A 14934-nucleotide genomic window follows, 5' to 3' on the forward strand; every position below is an offset into this window, starting at 1 on the left:
GACGTTGTACTGATTACTTTTGAAAATCCTACCCAAAGTCTTCAGCAATGGCTTAAATGTGCTCCTACTGAAATCAATGGTAAAGTGACTGCAGCTGGAGCAGAGTTAAACCAGCACTGATATTTTATTAAAATCCCACCCTTCATGAAGCATGTTAAACCTTTCCATCTACTCCTTTGGACTGACAACTGCTACAGCTATGATCTGTTATCACCTATGATGCATGTACATCAAAGCTTTTTAGTCACTCTCCCCTTTTTGTCTGATTCATTATGTTAAATTCCTATGTTTGTGGCACCATAGTTCATCACCATGGAAACAATTGTGATGCTACAAATAGTGAATTGTGACATCACTGAATGAAGCAGTCAGGAGAAGTCATCTGCTGGAAACATAGAATATAAGTATATGGTGGTGGGACGAATGAGGGAAATACCTAAAATATCAGTGCAGCAGATTTTATATATATTTTAAATTTAAATTTTAAAAGTTTGCTGTACTGCAGAGGTGGTTCTTTAAAATCACCAGCAGTGAATATCTTTCTACTGACACTCAGTAGCCGAGTATTTAAATAGCTTAAGAGCTACAGTACCATATGCTCCAGTGAGTCCAAAGATGCAAATTACTCTATAAATATAATTCTCTGTGTTAGATTGAGCAGAAACAAATGACTGCACTGCTTAGGTTGTTGTCTTTATTGATGTAATTTCTGGCACAACTGTATTATAAGAACAATATAAATACTTTTCTGTCTCTAGTTACATGGTTTCTTTGTACTACCATAAGCAATGAATGGGTCAAGTCTCCTTCATTTGAACCTTTGTTACATGATGTCTATTTTTATTCTTTCAGCATCTCTCTTCCTCTACCTTTTCTCAAATCAGTGGAGTGTCTCTTTTCTTTCCATACTCTTCATTTTTTCTTATGTCAGCATCGTTTTCTACAGACATTGAGCACATACCTTTAATCTTCACCTAATTAACTTCAGCTTTCTCTATAAATTGCCATATTTCCTCATGGGCTTTTACCAATCAGACATGTACCAAAATTCTCAGTACCTCATCTATCCTGTATTATATTTTTGAGCCCTGTTGGGATACAAAAATGTGCATCCTCACTGGCCAGAATCAACTTGTCTGTGACCCGCAATCTGCACTCTGTCTTTTATGTGTATACGCATCCACACCACGCCCACAGCAGTAGCCCTGGAGCTGCCAATCAGCTGTTTGGTGACCAGCGCCCACTCCCTGTGGGACGACTGATCATGTCTCGTGATCAACCCCCAAAGAGCTGACCAGCAGCCATCCCCAGGCCACTGCCAAACAGCTGACTGGTGGCCAGCCCCCCATCCGAAGCCACTGCCGAACAGTTTATCAGTGGCCAGCCTGCTGGAGTAGTGGCCAGGTTGGGTCAGCCCCTAGGGCTGGAACAGCTGCAGTCAGGCCCTGAAATATGGGTGTGCATCAGGAGGAGAAACCCACTGTAAAGCATATCTTTTGCACATTCTTAATTCACCTGGGTGCTGACTTTGAGTGCTCTCCATCACTTTAAGGCATGTAGAAATGAATGGACTCTCAGGTATGCATCACTTTAAAAAAATCAGTATTGTCTGGTCAACATTTAAGTAAGAACTAGATAAACTGCAACAATGGTCCAATCTATGCATTTCTCTGAGTTATACTATTTCCTCTATAGGCATGACAGAGGTATCACATTGAAGTTTTAATACACAATGCATTTTACTAGCCAATATAACTAAATTTTCTACTAATTCTTTATCACTGGTTAATACACCTGCCTCTTCACTCTGCAATTTAAGCTGTTAAAAATTACTACATGTAGCAACAGCGAGTGGGATGGCAGTCATTTGAACCTAATGAAGTACACCTCTTCCTGGAAACAAGACTAATGATTGAGTTGAGATTGCAGCACAGAAAGGAATTAAAACTCCACCACTGGAAAGTCCAACAGGGCCTGAGGCAATGCTTCCTGAACTTTGTAAGGTCCAACAGGGCCTGGGGCAATGATGGTTGCAGGTGCAAGGTCAGACAGAGGCCGAGGTAGAAGTCCTGCAGACCAAGAGCAGTCTTTAGAGAGTAGAAGCATGGGATTTCATTATGCTGCAAGCATATTTCTGAAAACTAGAGCCAATTTCCTTGTTGGACCAAAATTATTAAGTCTGTAGAAATCTTTCAGTGTTGAATGTATCTGCAGGAATTCAATCTGCTTTTCATATTTACAAATAATACAACTAAAACAATGATTCCTGAAATATTAGTGTGAAAAATAGATTATTTCATCTGCAGTTTGTTCTGTATTTTTAATGGTGAAAGTCTATCTCCAGATCCATTCATTTCTAAATGGTTCCTCAGAGGATATACGTGATTCTGAAATAAAGCTCCTGGCTTGCAGAAGCATTTTTGAATTGTGGAACTCTGAAACAAACAAGACTTGAAGAATAAAACACCTGTCTTAAGAAAGAATTCTTGTAGTTACCAGTGAGCAGCTTAAGGCTTTTCAAAAGTCAGCAGGAAAATGGAAAACTCAGAAGTGTATTTAAAAAAAAAAAAATCTAGGACGTCATTCATTTGTGTTTGCCTTTATAATGGCTCGTTTGATGGTGAATTATTTAACTAGACTAACATTCCTGTTATTTTCAAAAGTTCCACTTGCACTATAAATATTTGTGCTAACTGAACTAGGTTTTCTTTGATTGTCAAAATTCATGGTAAGACATTAAAATACTTTCAGCCACTATGTATTTTGAACCCCTGTTAAGCATGGTGACTTATCACAAAGGAATTTTCTGTTAAAGCTATATCTAGCATAACAATGGCAAAAGCAACAGGTGTTTCCACTGACTTTACTGCCTTTGTGTCCCTCTGATGGTCAATGTATAATGATAGATGCTCCCTGGCAAGAGCTGAGGCCAGTGCTGCTGCAGCTGTTTGTAAGTACCACTCTATAGATCTACTTGCCAACTAGGATCTTTAGCACCCAAAATGAGGAAGTGGATTTTGGCAGTGTCTGAGGAACAATTGATGGTACATTGGGTAAGTTTATGGAGACAAAAAGGAGAAACAGATCAGTGCTTGGAATGGCAAAACAGGATGAATGAGGGAGAATGTAGAAACTGAGGGCTAGAGCCACAAAGGGATTTTGTAGGTGTCTAACTGCCACTTCAGGTGCCAAAATTTACATACTTAAAAAGATTAGCTGCTACCTAACCTGGGTGGTGCCAAAATAACTGCTGCTGGACACATACATGGTCACTTAAGACATGATGCCTGGAATTTAGTTTGCACCTACATTCATCAGGATTCACAAACCAGGCACGCCCCTGCCTGAGTTGCCTACAGGGCTGGTCTGATCTGGTGGATGTCCTCTGTGGCTGCCTTAGAGCATACCTACTAGACTGGGCCCCGTGCAAAATGGCCAGGTGGTCCCCTTGCAGCCCAGTGGTTAGAGCACTCACCTTGGATATGGATATTTAGTGGAACAGAGATGTGAACAGGAGAGAGTGTGAGAGACCCACCTACACGTTCCCTGTAGTCTGGTGGTTACTGCAGCCACTTGGGTTTAAATCCCAGCTGCTCTCAGGCAGAGTGGAGATTTCAACCCACATCCTGGGTGAGTGCTGTAAGCATTAGACTACGTGTTCTAAAGGGGTCTCCTCTCCTCACTTGTGTGTGTAGGGAAAAGGACTGACATAGCTTAAACACCTAACTCCAGGTTCATAGCTGCAAACCTCAAGTGGAGTGAAACTTGGCCCCACCCTTCTCCCTAGCATTTTCTAAGCTAGCAATTAGGCAGCTCCCTCTTCAGCTTGTTGACTTTTGTGAATCCTATTCTTTGGCACCTAACTTTCCCCATGCATTATACAGGGAACATGGGCACCTAACTTGGGGCTGTGGATTCCATTAGGTGGTAGGGCGCTTCAAGTTAAGCATTGCAAGACTAACTCTTAGTCCCCTATGCAGATCCAGTCCTGAGTACACAGCAGAAGAAAAGCAGGATGGGAGAATATCTTCTTGGGAGCAGACATCTGTAGCAAACACATAAAGTGCTCTGACCAACAGCAAATTTCATATGACAAAGAACAAGTTCCCCTACGCTGGATCTACATGTGCATCACTAAATCCTGAAAGCAGAGTGAGATCAACCCCCAGGTAGGATCTTATCACAGTGCCTTTTCAGCTGTTCTTCCAGCTCTGGTGTGAGGTCTCAAAACACTAACTACTATGGTTTCCCTTTTTTCAGCATGAATTGCTTTGCTGACATTGGGCAGCAGCCTGTAGAGTGAAAAGAGCATTAGTCACTCACAAATGCCTAAAAAGTTAAGGAGGGAGAGGTCATTAATGAACAATGATTGCTGCACCAACTCAGTAGTCCTTTTCCCATGTGTGGCGTCATCCCCTCCTGCTCTGCTTCTTGTGGTCTTAAGGTAAGGTCCTTCCTCAAGGATTAATTGGTGGCCTTTCCTGAGGAACCATTGCAGGATATTAGTGATGATCATTGTGGAGTTCCGTAGTTTTTTATTCTCACGATGTGTACTTTTTGTAATGCTGTACTAATAACAGGGACTGGGAATTTTCTTTAAATTGCAATAATCTGAACTGTGAGTCTTCATGCTTTCTTGTAGTGTTTGCAGTTACATTTTAGACTACCATGTTTATATGGAGATGCTGACTCCATATAATTAGTATGGTGATCAGGGATTGGTTGATGCAGCCAGTGGTTGTGATATTGAACACTTTTTTTGTTGTTCAGTCAAATGTAAACTATGTGTAACACTCTATCCTAGGTAAACATGTTTGTTCTGCTGCAGAATCACCAATGAATCTTACTGTTATACTTCTTCTCTGGGATACTTAAATCACTTTCCTTTTCCTTTGAGTCCTATTCACTCGCTCCGACAAAAGAGTTTAGAGAACAAATAAATGTAAACACTCTCTTTGGTTTATTGGACAGACACTTTAATTATGATCATGTTCCACAGCTTTTTATTAATTGCCAGAACTGTGATATTTAAGTAGTCCTATCCCTCATCACTCAGGAATGTTTCTGTATGATTATTCATTGGCAACTGTTACTTAAGAGCTGCTATTGCTAACAATATTGGAAGGTATACGAGATATTCAGCAAATTATTTTATATAGTTAAACATTTTGAGCCACCGAAATGTTGTACAGCTATTCAAGATCCTAAAGCAAAAAATGCACTTAATATGCTAAAAATCAGTGATTTATGTCCTTGTGTATGTTTGGGATTTATTTATTTTTAAGTGATTGGGGTAAATATTTTGGGCATCTTTATAAGAAAACCAGAATTTAGATAATCCTTCCAAGTCAAGAGTGTATTGAAATTATCACTGTAACGCAATCTCCACTTATCTTATTCAAGGAGCAGCCCAGCTTCTATTCAATGAAACTCTCTTGGGAAATTTTTCACAGTGGGAGAAAGGTGGGATGAGGGCTGGAATGTTGAAGGTGGTGATAATGAGCCATCAGGACCATCTGGTAATTATTCTTCTCTTTAAGAGTTTCAGAAGTTGTTCTGCTAGCTTCTATAAAGCAAAATGAAGTGGGCTCTAAAGATATGCTGAAAATTGAGGCAAAATTGCAGAGTTCCTTTTCAGTAACTCATTAAAAAGATACTGAAGTTGTTTTAAGACTATTTCCCTAGATACATATGAGAAAAATAGAGAAGTGTAAATGAGGTTTCCTGGTTTTATCACTAACAGGGCTAGAGACAGGTCTAGGTACCTGGGATATCAATATGCAGAGACAGAGATACTAATACATTAATGAACACTTTACTGAATCGTGTCTTTATGTATATGCTTTTCATTAATTACACCACAATATGAAACAATAAATTATGACTGTCATGATCATGATTTCTTTTGTTTGCTTTATTAACTGTTTTGTAAGAAACATTGAATGTAATCATCATTTAACCTTAATTTAAAGCAAACAAAGAATCTATCACCTTTAGTTAGTAACTTTCCTTACTTCAGCATGGAACACAGTCTTAAGTGGCCAAATTAAATCCATGTTTAAACCAGTGAAACTCCATTGACTTTGAGGGAGTTTCACCTATTGGCTATAGGCCTAGACATTAACATATTTGGGAATAGGATTGTTCATGTATTCTTGTGTTACTGTATCTATATGAGCTAGATCCTCAGCTGGTGCAAATGAGAATACCTCTGTTGAAGTTAACAGATACATACCAATTTACATCAACTGAGCATGTGGTCCATTATTTCCAAAGAAAGTAATATTTTAATACTTTTCAAAGGCTTTCATCCATATACAGGATACTCTGAAGTGTGTGGGCCTCCTGTTGCTCTCATGATAGAAGTTGAGGAAAGATGACACCTGCCACCTGCTGTCACTACAAAAACGTTCACTGGTCAAGCACTTATTATTACACCAAATATTAGAGTAATAATGAGTGAGAAGACCAGAGCTTCAGTAATGTGCTGACCAGGAGCCCAGTATTACAGCTGGTGAGAAACAGTTTTCCCATCTGGGAAGTATTTGAGATTTTGAGGGGGGGAAATAATCCTTTGAATTAAGATGAAAAGTCAATTTTGAAAGTCTTCAACAAGTGACAAATAAAAAATGTCATACTGAACTAGGAAAATGGAAGAATTTTGTTTAGCAAATGTCAAAATGGGACTGATAATTTCATAACTTTTTTTTTCAAGTTGAGAAATTAATTGAAACTGACCCTATCCATGAGCAATTTTGGTTCCGACAAATCAAAGTTTTTCAGTGGGAAAATGGTTTACAGAAAAATTCCCAGCTGGCTCTAACCAGTATTACTAATAAGCAGATAGAATGGGACTGAAACCATGGAACAGGTGAATGAAGGCAGCAATGGTGTAGAAAGGGGAAGAGAGATCAAGATTCCCCTTTTTCACTTCACCTTTCACCACTGCTTCTGTTAAGGCCTGGTCCTACAGTGGAAGAAGAAAGCATTGAGGAACTTGCACTTGGTGATCAGCACCCATCAGGCTTGGGGCTTTAATAAGGGACTCTGAATTGTTGCTGTTTGTGATCTTTTCCCCTCATATTTCTTTACTTTTATACTATTAATTAACTATCATTTTGCAGCTGTTTCAATCAACTTTCTCCATGTTTGCTTTTACCCATATAGATGCTTTCATATGCTGGAGTGCGACAGACATGAATGTTTCTTTGAACACTTTTCCTTTTCCCTGTCATTTGTCTCCATTGCTTGCATTGTTAACCTGTGTCGCACATGCTGCCAGAAATTGCTTTGCTGAGATCACACAACCTAATTTACTCCTCTTTTGTTCTACTTTTATAGTCATTATTGCTCAGCTAGCCCCCTGTATTTAAAATACCTATTATCAACTGTGCTACTTTACAATTAAGGCAAAAATTACCCCTTCTACGTCACTCATATGCATAATGGAAGTATCCTTGTACCAAATCAACAGATTTCTTGCTGGTTTATTCCCTTCTGTTTGTGTGCCCTCATTTCTATTGCTATAATTAAGAACTCTCATTGCTATTTTGCTGTTTGACAAATGGTTTTGGCTTTTGTTATAATCCTCCCATCCTCTTCCTCTTGACAAATCGGCCTGAAGCCAAAATTGTCCTTTTTTATTAGAGCCGGTTGGGAATGTTTTAACAAAATGAGTTTTGTCAGAAAATGTTGACTTGTTGATTGTACCAGTATTAAAAAAACCAAAAAAAACTCACTTTATTCAGGAAAGGTTTTTCAGGATGAGGATGGATCTCTTTCAGTCTCTGTTGCTGGCACTGCTTTTCTTTGTGTAAATAATTCAGTATTAATTGGGCCAGAGAACAAGGAAAAACTGACTCTGTATGCCAGTGGTTAGGAGACTTAACTGGTATGTGGGAGACTCAGGTTAAGTTTCTGCTCCCATGAATATTTAATTATGTATATAAAGTGGGACAACTTCAATGGGAAAGATTGGGGGGAGAGGGAAGCACCCCAGAATAGCCTATGGGCTTGTACTTAGGGCACACACTTGGGTTTAGAAATCCATTTCCTCCCCAACTCTATTTATTATAAGTTAATATTAAGTATATAATCTCAAATCTAAATGCATGAGCAAGGACTAATGGGTTTCTAACAATAAATATCTTCCAATTTTTCTATATATCATACAAAGGAACTAAATAAACACTATTTAAAGCAAATACACAAGTGAAGCACTACAGCAGTGCAGTTGCAGCAACGCAGCTGTGTCACTGTAATGTTTTAAGCATAAACACATCCTCAGAGCCATGACACCAGCAGCCAGCTACTTCCAGCACAGTGGTTTCACCCTGGCTTCCCCCAGCCTGATTCCTCCTTGCAAGGTGATGTCAACAGCCCTTCCATTCCTGTGTCTCTTCAAAACTGTCTCTCCTGGAGTGTCCCATCCCTTTCAGTGGACTCTCGCAGAAGTTATAGAGTTTGCTACCTCCAAAGACAGAATACACACATCAGCTATTAGTTTGGCTGAGGATTTTATCCTTCAGTTTAACACCCAGCACTGAGATGGTTTTGTAATAAAAAAAAAAAAGTTTATTAACACACAGCAGAGATTTAAGTGATAATGAGTAAGGATAGAAGAGACAGGTATGGTTACAAGTAAAACAAAACTCTCTTCCTAGTGACTAAAACTTAATTTCAGCAAGTTACAGTCTTTGTCTAACCAGGTTTCTCACCTATACTGATTCCAGCTTCTCTTGCCTCCCAGGTCAAAAGGATCCACTTGTCATGAACTCAAAGGGTGCTGCTTTCTTTTCTCCCCTAGTTGATGGATACCCCAAAGTCATTTTCCAGTTTCTTAAATCCTCTTTGTTTTCAAATTAAGGAATTGCTCCTGCAGCCTCAGCTCGATGCCCTGGGCTTGTCGACACTACAGGTTATGTTCGTATAACTTATGTCACTCGGGGATGGGAATAAGCCTGAGCAACATAAGTTGCACTGACAGAAACACCTGTGTGGACAGCTACCACAGTTCACGGAGGTGGTTTTATTATGCTAATGGGAGAGCTCTCTCCCGTTGGCATAGAGCATCTCTACCAGATGCACTACAGAGGCCTAGTTGCATTGATGCAACTGTGCCGTTATAGCGCTTTTAGTGTAGACTAGCCCCCTATTAATTTTTTGCCACAGCTGGCTTGATTTGCAATTGAGCCAAAAAGGTGTTGGCCATTCTCCTTTGTCTGGAAATAAACCCGTTTTGTCTCCTTGGTCTCTTTACAGACTCCAAAACATTGTATCACAGAGTATTCGTAATTTCACATATAGCATTGTTACATATATGTCACAGTGAGATGAATGAGCAGCATAAATTATTAGTTGTCAAATGATATTTTACAAGCCACCAGTGTGAGGTGTATTGAGCTGGTCAGGCCAGCTGAGGTTTCCTATTACATACCCTAGCCATCTGGTAATGGGGTGCTGTTAGGGTCATAAGGATATTCATCAACTATTCTATCAATAAATGGTGTATGTATCATTGTGTTCCTGGGTCACTGGGTGGGTTTCCTCTGGAATCTGAAAGTACTGGAGGGTGGAAGATATTAATGTAAATTCCCAGTGTCAGTTAGGCAAATAATTAGCCCTCTGAAGCTCCCTGGGGGCAGACCATCAAAACTATGTAAAGTGTCAGCCTGATATTCACGAGAGACTTGAAAAAACTCTGAACAAAAGATTGTGTACACTCCTACCGGATTATATGCAGCTTATAAGTAATTGTGGCAGTCTGTATCCCTTTGTTCACCGCTTCTTCAAAACTATGATAAATTTTGTACAACTAATGCCTTATGACGTATCATTTGTGAACTCGTAATCTGCTGACCCTTATTGTCCTGGTAAAATATGTGTGGCAATATTGTTTGTAAAGTTATAGGATTCTACTGTATGACTTTACTGAAATCTGCTCCCAGTTCAGAAAAGCAGGAAAAAAACAGTTCATCAGAGACAAAAGGCAAACTAAGGCCTCAGTCAGGTGTCAACAAAATCAGATGGACTATCACCTGGTTAAGCAGCCATCTTATGTCTGGAAAAAGGATCTGAGTGAGAAATGTAGGTGTTGGCAAAAAAACCAGCTGGAAGTTCCTGTCCCACAGACTTCCTGAATCCCAGCTGGAGATAATTCTCAAAGAAGATAATTGCTATAAGAAAGGGGAGCAAACTCCCCTGATGATCTTTCTCCTTTTCTCTCTCTGCTCACGGCATCAACAAGTGAAGAAAAGTGACAGCTTTGAACTGGGGGAGGGCTCCTGCATGAAAGGCATCCAGCCAGTAAGACTGCAAAAGCATGTTGTGAGAGAAACATTGTGCTTTGAATTCACTTAGCTTGTTAAATTAGATATTAATTATGTTTTACCTTTAGTTTTCTTGTAATCAAATTCTGACTTTTATGCCTCATTACTTGTAATCACTTAAAATCTTTTTTTCTGTATTTAATAAACTTGTTTTATTGGTTTTTTTTAAATCTAAGCCAGTGTATTTGGACTGAAGTGTTTGGGAAACTCTATTTGGGATAACAGGCTCTGGGCATACCATTTTCTATTAATGAAATGATGGGCTTTCTATGAGCATGTATTGTACAGAAGGAGAGAGCTTGGTAATACAAGACACATTTCTGGGACAAGTCTGGGACTGGGAAATTGCTGGTGTCGCTCTGCAATGTAATTTAGGAGTGGCTGGCCAAAACATTCATCTGGGAGTAATTTACAGGTTAGAGGCTGTGTGTGAATAGACCAGGAGTGGTTGCTCTCACAGCAGAGCAGGCACCTCCAGGTTGGAGAACTGAGGGGACACAGCTGTTCAACAGTCCATATTGTACCCTGTGTAATGTCACAGTAATACCTGGTAAACTGTGTAGACTATTGTTTTACTGTATGTTTTCTCTAATGCTTTCTGAAAGCTGTCTGTCACTGGTTAACTCTTCTATGTAAAAGAGTTCTAGAGGGTTAGCCATGTTAGTCTGTATAAGGAAGAGGTAAATTGCTTTGCTCACCCATTCTCACCTCCTACTCAATGACTGTCATTAGACCTCAAGTACTCAGCTTTCATCCACCTCCCCCATTGTTCTCTTTGCACTTGTATATGTATATGTTGATCCTATGTTTCTCATTTCTACCTCTGCATCTGACGAAGTGAGCTGAGCCTCACGAAAGCTTATGCCTGCTAAAATTAAATTTGTTAGTCTTTAAAGTGCCACAGAACTCTCGTTGTTTTTGGTTAACTCTGTCATTGTCCCTCAGACACAGCAGAAGTGCAGGTGCTGAACTAAAATCTGCTGGGATAAGCACAGTGAAGTGCAAAGGAAATGCAGCCTTAATCTTGAGGGAGAGGAACACAGGTTCCAGGTTTGAGGAAGGTGACTGCTAGAGGTCCAAATCTGAAGGTGGTACCCTGGAGATGGGTGCAAAGGGGGCCGAGGAGCAGCTAACCCCAGAACTGTGAGAACAAGAACCAGCTCCATGCCATAAAGGCAGTGATGAAGTAAAGTGCTTGCAAAATGATTCAGCATGAGGTGGTTATGAGCTCAGTAGGAGGAGAGTTTCGAGCACGGTGTGCTTCTAGACTCTATGTACTTCCTGGCACTTCTTTGTCTGCCAAGACATTGGGCTGAAGATTTTTGATATTGGACTCAGCTCACCATCTATACACAAGTATAAATCTGCTTGTTTATTAATCTATGATATTTCAATTGATATTTACATGAAACCAAGTGTGGGTTAACTTGTATGTCATCTTATTCACAAATATATGCAAATACAACACCCAACTTTGGTGTTATAAGTATAGTGAGAATGTAATTACTACTCACTTCACTACTTTCACTCAGGCCCTGCTATTAATTTCAAATAATCATTTAGGAGAACAATATGTTTTTTTGCTAAGGCATGGTCTATACTTAAAAATAAGATTGACTTAGCTATGTTGCTCAGGGGTGTGAAAAATTCACATCCCCGAGTGCTGTCTTTAAACTGACCTAACTCTCTGTGTAGGTGAGGCTAGGATGACAGAAGAATTCTTCCACTGACCTAGTTGCCATTGCTCGGAGAGGTGGATTAATTACAACACTGGAAAAATCCTTTCTGTTGCTGTAGCACTACAGTAGCTCAGCTGCAGTGCGGTAGTTGTACTGCAGTACCACCTGAAATGTAGAATTGGCCTAAGTGTGAGGCACTGGAAGTTTTAAAGCACTAGTGAGCTGTTGCATTCTCTGTCTGGCACACAGTGACTATTTCTACACACCTTCCATCAAACGCTCATCTTTTCTGAAAGTGTTTGCCACATTGCATAAAGAGTCAGTCACACCTTTCTCACAGAACTATAAATATTTGGAGAGATGGATGATTTAAAAGCGGCATTTTCAACATATTTCATAGAAGATATTTGAAAGCAAGAAACAATCTCTCTTTTTTCACAAAAAAACAAGATACTATTATAGTAATTAAATTTCCTTATTAAATATTGTTTCTTTACTAATGGTAAATAAATTCTGCACCACAAATCTTTTCAAAGAGAAACTCATAAAACCCAGTTATTCTGCTAGAATGTGGAGTCCTCACTAGAACCTGCCAAATATCCTTCAATTTTCATGGAGTTGAGTTGTCCTACTCAAAGTCACACAGAGAAGGGACCCTCCAGGGCACACATCTTCACCCCTCCTATGTGGAAGTGAGGCATTTCATTTGTCTCCACAGCATCAGTCCTCCCCAAGACCTCTCAGAAGGCTCCTTGAAGGGGGCAGTGCTGCGTGGAGAAGAGGGGAAGAATGGCAAGCTGGGGGCAGAGGAAGGGCTGGGGGCATATCACCCACTCTTATGATCCCAAGATCCCACAGATTTCCAGATTAAAAATCTGCATGGAAAACAGCAAAGAACTAAAGTATTGCTGTGAAGAAAAAATTCTTTACCTCAGATTGTTTTATTGAGAAGAGGCAGGAGCAAACAGGCCTTTTTAATTGCCATGTTCATTCAAGAAATTCAATTAGTAGCTGCTATAACTCTGATCATTTTGATGGAGTTATACTATTGAGGAATTCTGGCTTTTAAGTTTGTTTTTTTCCCAGTCTCATATATACTTGTATAAATAAAGAAATACAAAACTATGATACTAGTAATGTCCTAAAATGGTTTCTTATATTCCCATATAGTGTGATGGCCAAACTTCCTATCTGGAAAGTGGAATTTGGCTATTTCATCCATTATAAACCAATGACTCCCTGACTATGACACAGGATATAACCAAATTATATTGCAAAACATATTTTACATATTTTTAGTGCATAATCTCACACCACAGGAGTTGACTGCTCTTCAAAGGTACTTTGTGTGAAGCTGGAGGCTTAGGCCAACTCTAGGCCTATGTATCAACTGAAAGTCTGTCAGGTTTAATGCTGCTAAAACGTTATTAAAATTAAGTTGTTAAAATTGCAGGAAAATATGTAGTGTTTGGATTTTCCTAAATGCTGGTGATCAGATGACTGCAATACTCACATGCTAATCTTTGTATTTATCATTTTAAGAGTAATATCTGAACATGTGTGTTACATAACTCTCACATGGCTGGGACAGAACCCATGATAAAAAGAGCCATTGATCATTGCTGAGTTTCATCCATAGAAATGGCTACACCCTTAGGGAAAGAATGTCAGTTCATATCCATTAAAAAGCAAGATGTCCAGAGGAAATGCCTCATTTCTCAATAGTGCATGTAGAAACTAGTTTACAGGACAATGGAGAAGGGGAAACTCCCACCCAGCGATAAGTCATGCAGGATCACTTCATTGAAGAATTACTTCATGAACTCTCATCCCCACTTCATCTTTTGCATCTGTTAGCTTTGGGGTCAGAGCAGACACACGGCAGGTTTTTTGGGGGATAAAAGCTGCCTAGTGGAAGGAAACAGGGTTCTTTTTAATACACTGGATTCTAGGAGGCAAGGACTTTGTCTGCCAGGTAAAGGAATTGTAACTGCTATAGCTGGGATAAGCCTCCGTAGCTGAACCTATAAGACGTTGAACAGAAGTTTGACAAGATAATAATCTAAGATTGTCTTTGTCAGTCTGTGTCTTTAGTATTCTTAGCATTGTGCAAATAGCTCATTTCATTTTCATTTAATTTAATAAAACCTAAATAAGTTTATTACAGGATCAGACTGAGTGTTGTCTTATTGGATAAAGCAGGGAGATCTAAGGAGGAACTGACCTGTGGCATGTCTGGTCCTTTGGGAATAGAGGAACTTGAATTTTGTGTGATATTACCGTGAAAGGGGCCTAATATCACAGGCAGCCATTTACTTGGTGTCAAGAGGGACAGAAGTTTCTAAGGGGACTGTTTAAATTCTACATTAAAGCTGGCAAAACTGTAGGCAGTTAATAAGCAATGCAATTAGCTGACGTGTCTAAGGAGTTAGTCACAGCTGGCACTGGCTAACTTCCTTGTTACTGAATAATCTGCCCTGAAGTGGAACCCATGGTTTTGAGATACCACGGGTCATGACAGTTGTTCTGAATGTCCATTTGTTGAATGTCCATCTGAATGTCCTGTTGGCTCCATTCATTTTATGATATACTACAGGAGAAGCCCATTATAAGAGGATGGAAAAGAAAGTTAGAAATAAATATTTTTGGTGTAGGTTGATCAGAACTGCTTCCCTTCATCTCTAATAAAAATCAGACGAAAGATGGCTATGAAAATGGGACATACTCACTTGGAATTTTAGGGGTTTGTAGCTCTGGATAGAAATAGTTCATTTTACATAATCCAGTAGTCAGTCATTATAGCCTTTAGGGTTTTGGTTTTTTTAGTTTGTCTGTTTAGTTACATTTACTTGAACAAGTATAGAAGTTTAAATTATATACTATTGCTCAAGTTTGTTACCTGGCTTTTTCTTAGCTGTTTACTCCCT

The 14934-nt window shown here is 39.4% G+C and overlaps 1 long non-coding RNA gene across 1 annotated transcript in view; it reads left to right on the forward strand.

Annotated features, from left to right (window-relative positions):
- Positions 1-3009: 3009 nt before the first annotated feature.
- LOC137151068 (uncharacterized) overlaps positions 3010-14934 on the forward strand; it is a 126192-nt gene continuing 114267 nt past the window's right edge. Inside the window, exons 1-2 of the long non-coding RNA XR_010919157.1 lie at positions 3010-3053; positions 3981-4169. This is a non-coding gene — a long non-coding RNA (uncharacterized lncRNA). The remainder of the gene's footprint in view (positions 3054-3980; positions 4170-14934) is intronic.

The sequence above is a fragment of the Emydura macquarii genome, unplaced genomic scaffold (genome assembly GCF_026122565.2).
Source record: "Emydura macquarii macquarii isolate MOO-44397 ecotype Brisbane River unplaced genomic scaffold, CSIRO-AGI_Emac_v2 contig_1043, whole genome shotgun sequence".
Classification (NCBI taxonomy): domain Eukaryota; kingdom Metazoa; phylum Chordata; order Testudines; family Chelidae; genus Emydura; species Emydura macquarii.